This window comes from Grus americana, chromosome 5, assembly GCF_028858705.1.
Source record: "Grus americana isolate bGruAme1 chromosome 5, bGruAme1.mat, whole genome shotgun sequence".
Classification (NCBI taxonomy): domain Eukaryota; kingdom Metazoa; phylum Chordata; class Aves; order Gruiformes; family Gruidae; genus Grus; species Grus americana.
This window is the reverse complement of record NC_072856.1, coordinates 65466957-65480881: the sequence shown is the minus strand read 5'-3', so window position 1 is coordinate 65480881 and position 13925 is coordinate 65466957.

Genomic DNA, 13925 nt, shown 5'->3' with positions numbered 1-13925 from the left:
TGTCTAAAAATAAAAATTAAAAAAAATTAAAGTGTCATACTTATTCCTAGCCATACAGTACAGTTTGACAAAACCAATCTTTGTTTCAAGATTCACTTGCACTGAGGGAGATTTGGGAGCAATTACAGTGGCTTTCACAAACTAGTAATTTTTATATTTACAGTTCAGATACTGATAGTAAATATGACAAAGGGGCACTAAACCTTTAAGTAACTGAAAATATTGCTGTGCTCGGAGTAAGGCAAATTGAAAGAGAAGCCGGAAGAATACTTATGCAGACTGTGTTATCAGAAACATTTAAGGAGACTGCATTTATAAAGAAAATTCTTACAGTCAGTTATTAGCCAATAAGTGGAGCAGTTCATTGGCAAAGACACAGTAATACACAGCAGGCTGCTGGAGCTCTTAGGGAAAATACAATTAACTTGGTAACAAAATTAAATATAGTAGATCTATAATAAGTGTGAGCAGCTTATAGTAAACCCAAAGGGAGTATTAAGAATTCAATCCATCAATCATCACAGCACGTAACCACCCCTGGACAATGTTTCTAAAAACCTGTTTGCAATTTTATGTCTATTCCAGTTACTATATGAATAAAGCTGATCTTTGGCTGTTTTTAACTCCTATGGCTCCTTGAATTTCAGTGCAAAAGTAATACTTCACATTTTGATATTCTTGATTTATACACATGTTAGCTGTTGCGGTGCTGTAGCTAGACCACTGGACTATCTCCACCTCTGCCAAATGATCTTTGACAAGATTTTCACCAAAATGTGACTCATTTTCTCCATCTAGAAAATGTGGATAATGACATTACTTTCCATTATGAATTGACTGAAGATCTAAGGCTGCTTAAATGGAAATGTGCTGGTAGTGCTGCAGCCAACTTTCCTTTTACCTAACCTAAAGTAATCATGAGTAATGCCACAAACTTGGTAAAGTTACTATGGTAAAATCTCAGCACAAGAGAAGACTGCGTCATACATCATTCTAAAGAAAAAAACATTAAGAATATTATTGCAGCTTAGAGAAAACAATCCAGCATAAAAAATTGCTGCCTGCTCTGTCTTACGATGATAATCAAGTTTAGGCTCCGCAGCAGCGATTTGGAATTACAACACGTCCACTCAACACCTTGTCATTCTTTGCAGCCTCCCTTCTCCATCACAGGGACAGAAAAACACGCCCTGTCTCGGCCCCGCGGGGAGGACCCTGCTCCCAGCACACCTCCAACCATAACAGCAACTTCAAGGTAATCTCAAAATACAGTTCAACTAATTTAACTGCCCTCACAGCCACAGATCAATTTGCTTCTCTCACCCTGGATGAAGCTCAACACTGACGAGAGTGCTGGTACATGAGTACTCTGGTACTCCTGCTAGCCCAGCCATTCCCAACCCTGGATAAACTGAATTTTTCCATAATTTCCCCTGGAAAATATAATCCTTTCTTCTTCTTTCTGTTCAAGATGACATTATCCCAGGTAGCCAGAAGTGTCTTTAAGTGGAAATCTCAAGCTGTGCTTCCAAAAGCTGGTGATAATTCATAAGATCGTCTTCTACTTCCAAAGCCCTCCCGGGGTGTGCAGCCCTGGCTCCCTCACCCCAAAGAAATCTGGTGAAACTGCAGCTCCCAGGAATTCATACAAGGGTAGGGAGACTTGTTACAACCCAGGACCTGCAAACCTGCAGAAAGCAAGACCATGCACTTGAAAGCAGAGGAACACTGGCTTAAGATACCACCCAGTGAAACGCTTCATGCCAGCCCTGCCTGGAAAGCTGCCACTGTCTGCCTCCCCAACAAAAACGAATGCTACCTCCAGCTGGAGTGAAGTCAGTGCTGGTGTTTGCAGCAGGACTGTCACATACAGCTCTTTGAAACAGCTCATCGCTCCCCATGAAAGGCAGACGAGCAGCAGCTCTTGTCATGGGCAAATATGCTGAGGCCAACACTGCCATCTCCCTGGCAGCTTCCCAGGTCCTCACCGCAAGCTGCATCTCTGTCGCAGGGAGCAGCGATCTGTCCGGCATGGAGCAAGAGGAGACTGAGGACAAGGACCCAGCAGCCTCTCGCTGTGCCCAGGGCTGGGATGAGTCCCTGCCGCACAGCCAGCTCCCGAGGCACCTGCGGTCTGAGAGAGCAGGTCTGGATTCCTTTTCGTACCCATCTCCGTTCATAAATCAGGGAAAGTACTAAGGTGAAAATTCCCACAGTAGGAACATTTTAAACTCAGACAGTCTCCACCCAAGGCAATTACAGAGAGGAGCTGTTAATCACCGTGCAGACAGGGTAACCTTTGAGAACTGTGTGATGAGAATTTGAGGAGCTGGAGTGAAAGGGTTTGCCTGAAACGTTTTGATTCCAGCACTGCATTTTCTTTGGAAATATCAATCTAAGGTCCACTTACCCACAGATTCCTCTCTAGGTCTATTCAGCAATCATCCAGGAAAAAAAAAATCTCCAGAGCCCACTAACCATTAGTTTCATAAATGAAACTTCATTCAGAGAGAAAGTCTGCACCAGTTACTTTTCTAGAGAGACGAACCAAATGTTTCTAGTCTCCATGCCCTCTGCATCTGGAAAACATATGCGTTGACTGAGCATTCTGTGCAAAACAGAGCTATCATTTCACCCTCACAGACCGGGAGATGCTTATGCTCCAAACCAGGGCACACAGTGAGCAGAGCTGCTCTGGGTGAGCTTCCAGCAAGTACTTCCAGCACCAGGAGCATGGCACAGACCAGTGGTGAGAGCAATAGGGGAAAGCGTGGACCTTGAATACGAAGTATGTTTACAATCCACAGGATGCTGCTCCAACTCAGGTAATGCAGAGCATCCTCCAGCCCAGAGTAGTCCTTATTCACCGGAATGGTGCTGTTGAATGACTCTAAGGGCTTGAGCAGCCCCTTCACCTTTTCTCTCTCCGTTTATATGGCTCAGGGTGACATGAACTCATTTCTCTTAGTGGAATCAAACCCTATCTTCCTTTCCTCCCCCCCCACTTCCTCCTGCCATCACCATCAACGCTCAAACCAAGGATTAACAATAGAACCAAGACAAGGGAAAAAATCTACAAGCATAGTTCTCTCAGGCTGGCTGATGGTTTATTTCTTACCCATTTAATTCCCTAATGCAAATGCACAGCAGTGGAGGGTCTATTGCCTCTATTTGAGGCATTCCAACAGAGACTGGTGGTGTTGGAGATACTCCTCCATTCCCTGGAAGCTGTGCAGATGATACAAAACCTGGACCAAAGTGGACTGAAGCATTCCCAGGCACGACAAACCCTCCATGATCCCAAGCTGGCCACTACAGTGATAGGCATGGAGATGTTCTCTAGGGGTTTGATCACAACCAAAGAAGGTCAAAAGACACTATTAACTTCAGAAAACAAGGAATCAACTTTGTCTTGCTGCCACTCTGCGCAGCACTTACTCAAAGGGGCAGGCAGGATGGATTGGCACATTTGCCATGAACAGTAATGGCAAGAGGACGGCTAATAATGCAGAGCCTACTTATGCCAAGTGAAACAGAAGTTTGTCACTTGGGACTGTTCTTCAAAGTGCAGCTCAGGTAAAAATCTTTAAGCAGAGCAGCCTTTAATGTTTAATAGAAATAGTATCTTAATCACCGAGGAGCCCCTGGGCCTCACACGAAATGTTCTGATTTAAACTGCATTAACTAAGTGCTGCACCCAGCTACCAAGATTTATAGATGACCTTCCTCTTACTGCTGGTCATAAACGCTTGAGCTAACGGCCACTTGGAAGTGCTAGCAGAGGTGATTCGTGTGCATGTGAGAGAGGGGGTTACACTGATTCAAATAGTCTTTGGATCATCTCCTAAATGCACCTCGTTAAGCTAGCTATTTCATTAAATCACTGTGCCAGCACGTATGGATCTTGACAGCTTAGGAGAAGGATATTAATTTTTGATGCGAATCTGCAGCTTCATTGATGGAGTGCCATCTGTAATATTTAGCAGTGCTGCCGTGCCACAGCTACCCCAGTAACATCTCGCCAGCTACCACCTCTCAGATTAGGAACTGGACTGCATGTTCGGTGAATTATTCATTTCACTGCAGAGCAGAGCCAGCAGCCTGTGGAGCTACAGCCATGGGCTTTGAGTAAGTTATGGAAGGAGCTCAGACCAACAACTACTTGCCCTCTCACATGTTATTGCTCTTTTCATTGTTCATTGCTGGCAAATTTGCATGTGCCTAGTGCAAAATTCTCAGTCCTATACTAAAAAGAAAATTAAAAGGGGGAATGTTCCCATTAAAAAATTTGGTTACTACTAAGCCAGAAAGTCCTTTCATAGCCCAACAATTTCTGCCTTCAATATTTCTCCCATGTATCCTCTAGAGTTTGCCCAAAAATTCCCTGAAAATTATGGAAAGCTGCGTAGATCCTCTTTGGCACAAAGATGTTTCATGGATACATCTAAATAAAGTCTTGAAACATTGCTACTCACTGGCTTCAGGGAAAGCCTGCAGTGCTGCTCAGAGTATTGCGGTGACTGTCCTGACACTTGGCAGGCCTCTGAGAGCAGCGGCTCCTGCGGTCCTGAGAACTTCTGGTTTCAGTGTCTTCTCAGGGATGTCTCTTATGTTTGCTGGAAGAGCTTGAACTCACGACAGGAGCGAGCACAAGCTCAAAATAAAATTAAAAGATGATCCTCTCCTGAGTTTATTAACAGAGCTTCAGTATAGCTCAAGGCATGACCATCACTTACGGGTTATTGCCTGAGCTGGGCAATGTGGCCTCCTTCGCCCTCGTCGCTGGGATGGTGCTGTGCACGGCACGGATCCAGAGGAGCGTAGGGTTCATACACACAACACACGGCATGGAGCATCTCCAGGCTCTCTGCCGACAGCCAGGCTTTCGTGAGGCAGCGCTTGTATTTTAAACACAAAGGCAAGGTCCTGTTATAACCCGTCCTCCACCCAGGGTGCAGTGGAGTCACCTCTAGGCCAGCTCTCTTCTCAGGCCACAGCTGCCATCACATCTTTTTTTCCCCCCTTCAATTCCAGCCCTGCTCTGTAACCAAGATGGAACAGAGCAATATTTATTCTTTGCCAGACTTGAGATAAAGAGATTGGTTTGTGAAGAGCTTAGCACAGGCTTACAAAGGGATTTAATAAAAATCCCCCTCTATTTTGTCTGGAAACTAGGAGTTCAGCTATAATTCCTCTTCATGGAGGAACACGCGCTGGCTGGGTGAGCCAGGAATTCATGCACTTCTTTAAGCGTCCTCTCACTTAACCAAGCACCGTTGAGACGCTGTTCCATAGGAAGCTTTCACCATCCATGAACCCATCTGTGGCAGAAGAGATCTGTGGTGGTATACAGACCAATCTGTGCTCCTCTAACCCACCCCAGGCACCACCCTCCTGCACAAATAGCCCAGCTGAAAGGAAACAGATGACTCAGAAGTTAGTGAGCGGGCTTGCTGGCATGAAGGAAGAACAATCTGCCCAAAAGGCAGTTGGGACAATAAAACCTACCTGATTCTTTGCTAGTGTGAATTGGGTCAGCTCCATCACAGCTGATGAAGCTGTGCTGATTAATGAGGTGTGAAGATATTGAGAAGTCTTAGTTGTGGTGAACTTTGGGCTTTTTCTAAGGGAGAATGCCTCTGGGATTGGGTCCAAGGTGCAGCTAGATATGTGCTGGAGGGTACCAAAGCAGCCATCAGTTGGTGCCTGTTTGGTTTTTCATAGCCAGATGTGGAAACCACCCGAGGGTATGGGAGAAGGCCATGCACTGCCACTGCCGTGAGTACTCTCTTGGGAGGTGGGAATGGGCAGGAGAGGAGGGCCCCATGTTAAATACATGTGTGCTTCTGGCTGGGTTGCCGTCAGCATCTCCCTCAGCTGAAGCTGCGATGCCAGAAATCAGAGGGGACACCAGTGACAGCCCAGCACTTGGGAATCATGGACGAGAGCCCAGGGCTGCTGGTTAAATGGCAACAGATTCACAGGCCATGGAGGTAAAGAGCTAATGTGCAAATTATCCTTTGTCCCACGCGGACTGTAGGCAACATACAGCCCTGTGTCAGGCTCAGGCCACTGCCAGCGGCCAGTTCTGCCCAGTGCATCATCCCTGCCACCCAGACAGAGCCTCGTGGGTTACACGCTTTCTGCAAGGAGTTACGGGCAGAGAATGTCTTCTGTCAAAGCCAATGGCAAAAATCCAATTGCCTTCAGAGAAGGCACAACCGTATTTATTTTAAAAAATTAATACGCATGCTCTCAGGGAAATGTTCAGCTGTCAGAGCAGAGTAGGTCACAGCAGCATTTGATCTATACACTCTAAAGCTACTGCTGGACATCATGTTCTTTGTGGGCAGTTACATGCCTCTCTTTGTCTGTATCAAGCAGATTATTGCACTTGCAGCCATTACTTTTTTTTAAGAACTCCGTGCTTTTAAATAAACCATTAAAATAATGATTCAGGCTCCAGCCTCACCAAGAGCTACTACAAATGGACAGATGTGGGGCAAGGACAATGTGAACAGCGTTTGATGACATCCTGCTACAGTGTCCCCATCCCAAATGAGAGCCTCTCTGGGAGAGCAACAGAGCATCGCTGACTGAGACAAGCTGCCCCCAGCTCCTCAGCAGCATTTTCCGATCTATATTCAGAACCAGGTGTTTCCTGTGCCCTAAAACATGCCAGGATCCAGCACTCATGGCCTCAATAACACTAAAGGTCTCCAGGTCCACGGCTGAAGCTCTCGTGTGCTATCATAGCATCATACTGTAGACAAGAAAAGACAATTTCTGGGGGAGTTTGAGCTCTGAGAAGTGCTGATTTAGGGCACATTTTTTTATCTACCATTCAGGAGTAGTGGAGGGCTGAGGCAAAAGCAGAAAATGCCCTGGCAGTTGTATCAGTGGTTGCAGAAGACAGGAGCGGTGGGATACAGCTGAATACAAAATGTTGTTGATCTATGTATGCATGGAGTTAAGGGAATGGTATTTTTATCCCAGTCCCTGAATTAAATTCTTCCATGCAGCCCTCTGCAAAAGGTGAATTAAATTACTTGGAGGCAAAATTGCTCAAAGAAGCTCAAACACATTTTTTTCTCCTACGTAAGAGGCAGATGTTCCCTTGATTGATATGCCAAATGCTTTAGCCCAGATTTCAGGGATGTCTCCCTGTTGGGTGCTGGCTACCAGCCAAAGGGTCCAAAATGGGTGGCAGCTGATGGGCTGCAACCGAATGGTAGAACTGAGCCAACTGAGGCTCAATTCACCCACTGACTCTGGTGGATTGATCCACCAGTTTACCCACACAGATCTAGATCGTTTTCCCCTGCATTCAGCCAAGACCTGTCCAGTTTCTCCTCCCCCGTGACATGTCCTGGGGGATACCATGTCAGCACACAAAGCTGTTTCATGAAGGGAACCTAGCAAGTACCTGTGGCCACCACCTCCCCACCACCTTGACACAGCAGTGGATCCCAGATCAGCCGCATCTGCAGCGGCGTGGGGGATGCCCGACGAGCCAGGTGGAGAAGCGAGAGGCAGATCTGCTCTGCCTGCTCCGTACGTGAGACTCAACAAGTCTGTGACTTGCACTTCCAACGCGCTGCTGAGCAAAGAAAGGGGTCTCGCTTGCCTTGAAGTGGTGGGAGATTGGGTTATGTAACAGCCTCTCTTTTTTCCTTGAAAAGCATCTGTTAATAGAGAGGAGTTGGAGGGGAGCATCAGACAAAGAGACATCACAAGCACGATCCTCCCCATCAGTAGAACTGCTGCTTGCCAGGAGGGTTTCTCACGCAGCCCATGCCTGTGATGTGCTATTATATTTTATGAAAAGAAGGGGAAATGACAAGTTTAGAACGGCTCGGCTATTTCCAGAGGATTAATGCTATTACAGCTCTGAGATGACATGTAGTGGAGACTGCTGCCTGCTCCCAAGCAGCAATTTGGGGGCCAGCTCTCTGAGGAGGCATCTGAGCCGAAATAAAACCGATCCCAGGCTAAGGCAGAAGCTCCTCGTTTGGCTCATTTTGTCCATCAGGGCTCCCCAGATCTCACCTTGAAGTGCCAGTCTTTGATCAGGGCACACATTGGGCCATATGGACCAGGAGGGGATGGTGAAGGGCTCTGATCTCATGTGACAGTTTCCAAACTCTGGCATCCCATTCTATGATTCTATGATCCCAAACGCAACATGCCACAGTGCAGCCTCCTCCCCTGTGACCTGAGCAGCTCCCGCTGAAACCCTGGGGAACCCTTTCAGCAAAAGGATCCTGACAGCAGCTTCCCGCTCGCTCAAGGCGCCGTTTCTTGGGTTGGTGCATTTGACCGTCGAGCTGTCGTGCATGCAGCACCCTCCCTGGGTGGTTGCTCCCAGGGCTTTACTGCAACTCAAGCCACCACCCAAGCTACTGAACTTGTCCTCCTTTATTGAACCTCTCAGTTTCCTGGTGCATCTGCAGCAACATGAAGAACTGAAGCCTCATCTCCTGCATCCCAGGTCAGTCCTCAGCTACTGAATCATCATCCCCCCTCCAAAGGAGCTTAAAAAACATTCATTAAAATGTTCGCTTTCTGGTCCTTTATTAGACAATCCAAGTTTCCAGTTCAGCACCCAATTTCTCAGGACACCAGCACTGCAACAATTCCCTTTTCATTGGGAATATTATTTTAAAAGGCAGAATAATCAAATGTCACACATCAGTTTTCCTTGCAGCATTTGGAAAAAAAAATCCCTTTGATCTGAGATATGACACATACTGATCAGGTGCGGGGAGGGAAACAGATCAGAGGGGATCAGAGAGATTTTGCTTTCATGTGGCTACAAGATAAATCATTGTCCAGGGCAATGGGTAGTAATTGTAACTCCCCTTCGAGTTTTACGGTACATCAGAGGTCTGCGAGGGCTGAGATTGCTCGATAGCTACTGTGCCTTCCAGGCTCCAATTACCCTCCTTGCTGCTTTCAGTATCAAAGGCAAAAAATTGCTTTCTTCATGCTAAATGATCCGCAGAGTGGAGGCAGATGGGCAAAGGGACTTGGAGAAATTATTGCAGGCTCTGCTGTGCCCAGGTCTCATCTATTTCTTTTAGCTCCTTCCAAAGGAGGAAGCGCTGTACGGAAGGTGTGGGATTGAAGGTGCTGCTTTCTGCACCTCACGTTCTCCGTGATGAGCTGGTGATTAGCTTTAGGGAAAAAAAGAAAAAAAAAAAAATCTGTGCTCAATTTGTTCACTGGACACTTCAATATATCAGAGAGGAAGAATCAAACTGCAGAGAAAAAGCTTTTTGTCTTCCAACACTGCACTTCCACTTAGGAAAAACACCTGACCCTGCAACAGTGACTGTCATCAGCAGATGGCCATGCGCATTTCAACAGAGCCATTTGCCCTCTTAAAAAGGGAAAACCAAAGCTGATGAAATTAATTTGCTAATGGCTCACCCAGCAACCTTGTGGCATGTGAACTTCAGTCTCCGGTGTCCCAGCTTGGGCTCGGTCCGTCACACCCTGCTGCTCCTCTAGAAGCAGAGACATCCCTTTGCCAACTCTCCATCCTGAAATGGGTTTCCCTCCTCCCATGCAGCACAAGACCTGCCAGGATGCTCAGCCATGAACCAAATCACTGCCAGGCACTTGTATTATCAAGGACGTGTCCTCCCCATCTATTAAATCAACATACAATGAATTTGGGCACAAGCTGGCTTGGCCCAAGCCAAGTGTTAGCTCCACCACACACTGACGTGGCCACGCAGTAGCGCTCTGCCCTGTTGTGTTGGGCTTCAAGCACTTTGCACTTGTAGTGCCCCTTGTAGTTGCATGGTCATGCAAATGTTTCCATCACTGCCTAAAATACTGCGGGTCCAGCCAGCTCCATTACGATGTCCTGGGTTTTGCTGGATGCAGACTTTAATTAATCAGTGGGATTGGCAGTATTTCCAGTGCTCTGGTTCACTTGTAAGATCTAGGCTGTCTACTGCACAACTTTCTCCACTGTACCAATTCTGGATGACATATATACTTATTTACTGTTGACTATATCTAAAATTACATATATTGCTTCAAGTTTGTCTTACTAGCAGTGGCCATAGGGGTGTCACCTCAAGGACAGTCAGGCAAGCAAGAGCCCTTGCTTCAGCTTCACCATTCTTCAGATCAAATGTTCAGTCCATAAAATAACATTTTTTTTTCCATGGTGTCAACTGAGATCCCTATTCTGCAGAAAATTCCAAAACTGTGGGTTTTCCCCACTTGCAGTTCCGTGAGCACCAGAGTAAGAGCTCAAGGTTTGCTATGGCGGTGGAGCTCACAAGCAATTCACACCGAGATTTTTAGCTCCAGATTTCTCTCAGACTGGGTTATCTAGAAGAGACACTCTGTGCAGGCTCTTGGGCTTTAATAACACTTGACCTATATGAATTTCCCAAACGATACACGCCAAAAGCCCTCTCTGGACCGTGACACACTTGCAGATTTGACCCTACACCTAAGTGCCTGAGCCATCGTGTGCCTGTGGATGTTATCCAGCACTGCAAGCCCCAGCCTGGCTCGGAGCACTTCGCTTTGTTATGAGGTAAATGGTAAATAAGATGGTTTTATTATATGTTCCCATGTCCTCAAAGTCCGCACTCTACCATCCAAAAACCCATGTATCTTCTGGCTCAGTGTTCCCACTGCCTCATCTCCTTCCTACACTCAGGTGTGATCATTTAAATGTTTCAGGGCAATAGCATGTATTTTTAAGTTCAGTAGGCTGACTGCAAAACAAATATCCAATTAAATACTCATTTTTAATAGATGCTGTACAGCTTGCATGCAGCCAAATCCCTTTGCTAGCCTTTTATTTTTAATGCTATTAAAACACATTCTTCAGTTTCAATTTTAGAGGAATGTCTTCTCTCGCATGTGTTCACCAGCTCATCCACTGCTGTTGAGCCTTTAACAATTCACTGCCCTCTCCCCTGCTTTACTGGAAATGAGGATGGGCTTGGGTTGTTTCTGATGGTTGGTTTTGGGGTTTTTTTTTGGGGGGGGTTACAGAAGATAAATTAAATTACAAATAATAAAAGTCACTTTTGACTTAGAGCTAGACATGCAAAGTCACCCCTGCACATCCTAGAGTTGTTATTATTTCGTCAAACCATCTGGAGAAGTTAAAAGCACAGCAACCTCTGTGCTGCTAAGACATGGTCTCCACACATGAGCCAGTCTCCATCCATGCAGCATCAGAGCCACCTCCAGGTCCCACAGCCTTACCCCAGTTGAAGACCTTGCCAATGCTTCACTACCAATTTTATGAAGGTTACAGGGACAGTGAAGGTGATGCTCATGTGATGACACCTCCCAAGACATTGCCATAGATGGATCCAGCTTTCTGCTTACACTCCAGTGAAGCAAAAGGTTGGGTTTTAATCAGCTTCCTCTTTCCTTTTCATGCTTGTGGAAAGAGCATTTGCCTCCCAGCCATAGTATTCAATGGAGTTCATAATTTTTGAGCTGGTCCTTCCACCATTTGGTCAGCTGCTGAGATGCTGGGTGCCCTCAGCTTCCTGGGCTGTTCCTAGATGTCCCATCCAGCCTCCTACATTACTGGTTCTTCTGTCACAGTCCCCTGGCAGAGACTGAGCCTCTCCATAGCACCAGCACGTGCCCTTACTCCCCGAAATTTCTCCTGTCCTCGTCTCTCTCTCTGCCTGCAGATCCAGCACCACTGATCTTTGCACCAGTAGCCACACCAGCACCTTCTCCTCTCTCCATTGCCCACTCTGCAGGACCAGCCCCAGCCACTGCTGTGTCTCTCCACCCTCCTGGAGGAGCAGCTCTGCCCCATGAGCTCAGCCCAAAGGTCCCTGTGCAGAGATCAGGCAGTTGGTGCATTGCCCCAGCGTTAAGTGGGGAGCGCAGCTCGTTCTTCAGCGTACCGAAATGTCTGACATGAAAGCATACGGATGTGTCATCCCTCTAATTTTTTTTTTCTCACTTATGGCACCCTGGAGCTGTAAAGCAGCCACATCCAGGAACTCATTTAGCACCTAAGTACATTACCCCCCATGGAGAAGATTAAATGTCATCCTTCAGATTAAGTTTGACATTAAAAACAATTACTTTTGGCACCACAGGTTAAAAAGTGCTTTTGTCCTGCACTGACACACAGCTGATAAAACCGAGCCGGGATTTTGGTGAGCGAAGGACACTGCAACCAGCTGGCAGCTGCTTTCGGTGCCTTCACCTTCCCGTGCTGAGAGGTGCATGGACTCAGCGCTCCCCGGGGACAAGATCCCATGGGCACCTACTTAGCATCGCCTGATATCGGTGTCAAATAAATACTGCAGCTGTATTTCCCATCAAGAGCTGCTTTGTCTGATCTGTCGCACTTGATGGGACAGGCTCTTCCCAATCAGAACGGGATGCTCAGCAGCATCAGATATTCGGGGAGAAATCCATCAGCAAAGCTTCACTTGTCTCTTATGAATAGGAATGTCTTCCATAAAGACATGGCCAAGCAGATGGCTACTCTAGCAGCAGTGGAGGCCACATGAGGTCGGGGTGAGCAGACCCCACTGCTAACGTTGGTCCCGGGCTGGTGAGCAGAGGCAGAGCCGGCAGGGAGGAGACACCGCAGCCAGGGGCAGGTCGCTGGAGCAGGGGTGCGCAGCATCCCCCTCCTCCAGCCCCGTGGCTGCAGCTTCGTGTCTGACAGCCAGATCCTGCAAGTGACAGTAGTTTTGGAAACTCTTCCCATCACTTATAGCAAGAACAAAACACGTTGACAAATTTCTGCCACTGTTTTTGATGCAACCAACCTACAGGCACGGTCCAGAGGAGCCGAAGACCTGACGCCCTCCTGCCCGTAATTAACTGTCACACACTAACACACAGCGCAGCTTTCTCTCCTTCCAGCCCGGATTCAGTGATGCATTTTACTACCTCCCTCCTTTTCATTTTAAACCCAAGAGCAGAGTATTTTTTATGCGGGTCTCCTGGACCATGGTTGCACCTCAAACATAATATCGATCTTATGTCTAGTTAGCTCTTCACGCCCAACCGTGCTAAAGTTGTGGCAGCTCTGGTCTCCCCTGGGACGCAGGGACTGAGGTTATTGGCATGTTATTTAGTCTCACAAACCACAACCCCACCAGCAAACCCCACAGCCCCTTGTGCCCATAGGCAAGGGTTTGTCACCGCAAACTGGCCCCGAATGTTTGCACAGCAGCACAGCTCCTGCTTGCCGCGACCCCGCTTCTGCTCCTACAACAAAAATCCAATTTCTGGGTATTTCGGTTCTATTTCAGTCTGTATCCAAGTGAGATTTAACCAAACCAGAGTGTAACGCAAAACCAATCAGCCAGTGGATTGGAAAGATGTTATCTGCTATTTTCTTACTATTAAAAATGCAAAATGTAAATAATCTGAAAAAAATACATCAGAAGCCCTGAAATTGCTTAAATAAGTGTACTTAAGTGCAGAGTAAGTTATGGTAAGAAAAAAGCACAACCTCATGGGCAGACAATCTCAAGAGACAAATCAATAAGTTTTAAAGGGCATATTGACCAGTGAGAATGAACCTTGGGAAAACAGCTAAAAATGGAAAAATAGCTAGTCAGTCAATTATTTAAAATAAGGATTTTGAGATTCCTGATATAAAGTATGATTAAACCCAGTGATTTAAATATTTTGACTGCAAAATCCCAGGTCAATTTACAACCTGATGCTGGCAAATGATTTCATTATCTAGACTTTGCTTGTGTAATAGCAGATGTTTAAATTTTACTGCAGAAATTCTTGATTTATTTCTGAATATCCTTTGATATGAATAAGGTCACATTTTTAAGGGATTTTCTTTTCTCTTTTTTACCATATTACCAATTTGTTCTCCATTAAAGGAAAAAAAAGAGTTTATAACTGAAGTGCAGTGAACCTCTGTTAACATCAGCCTT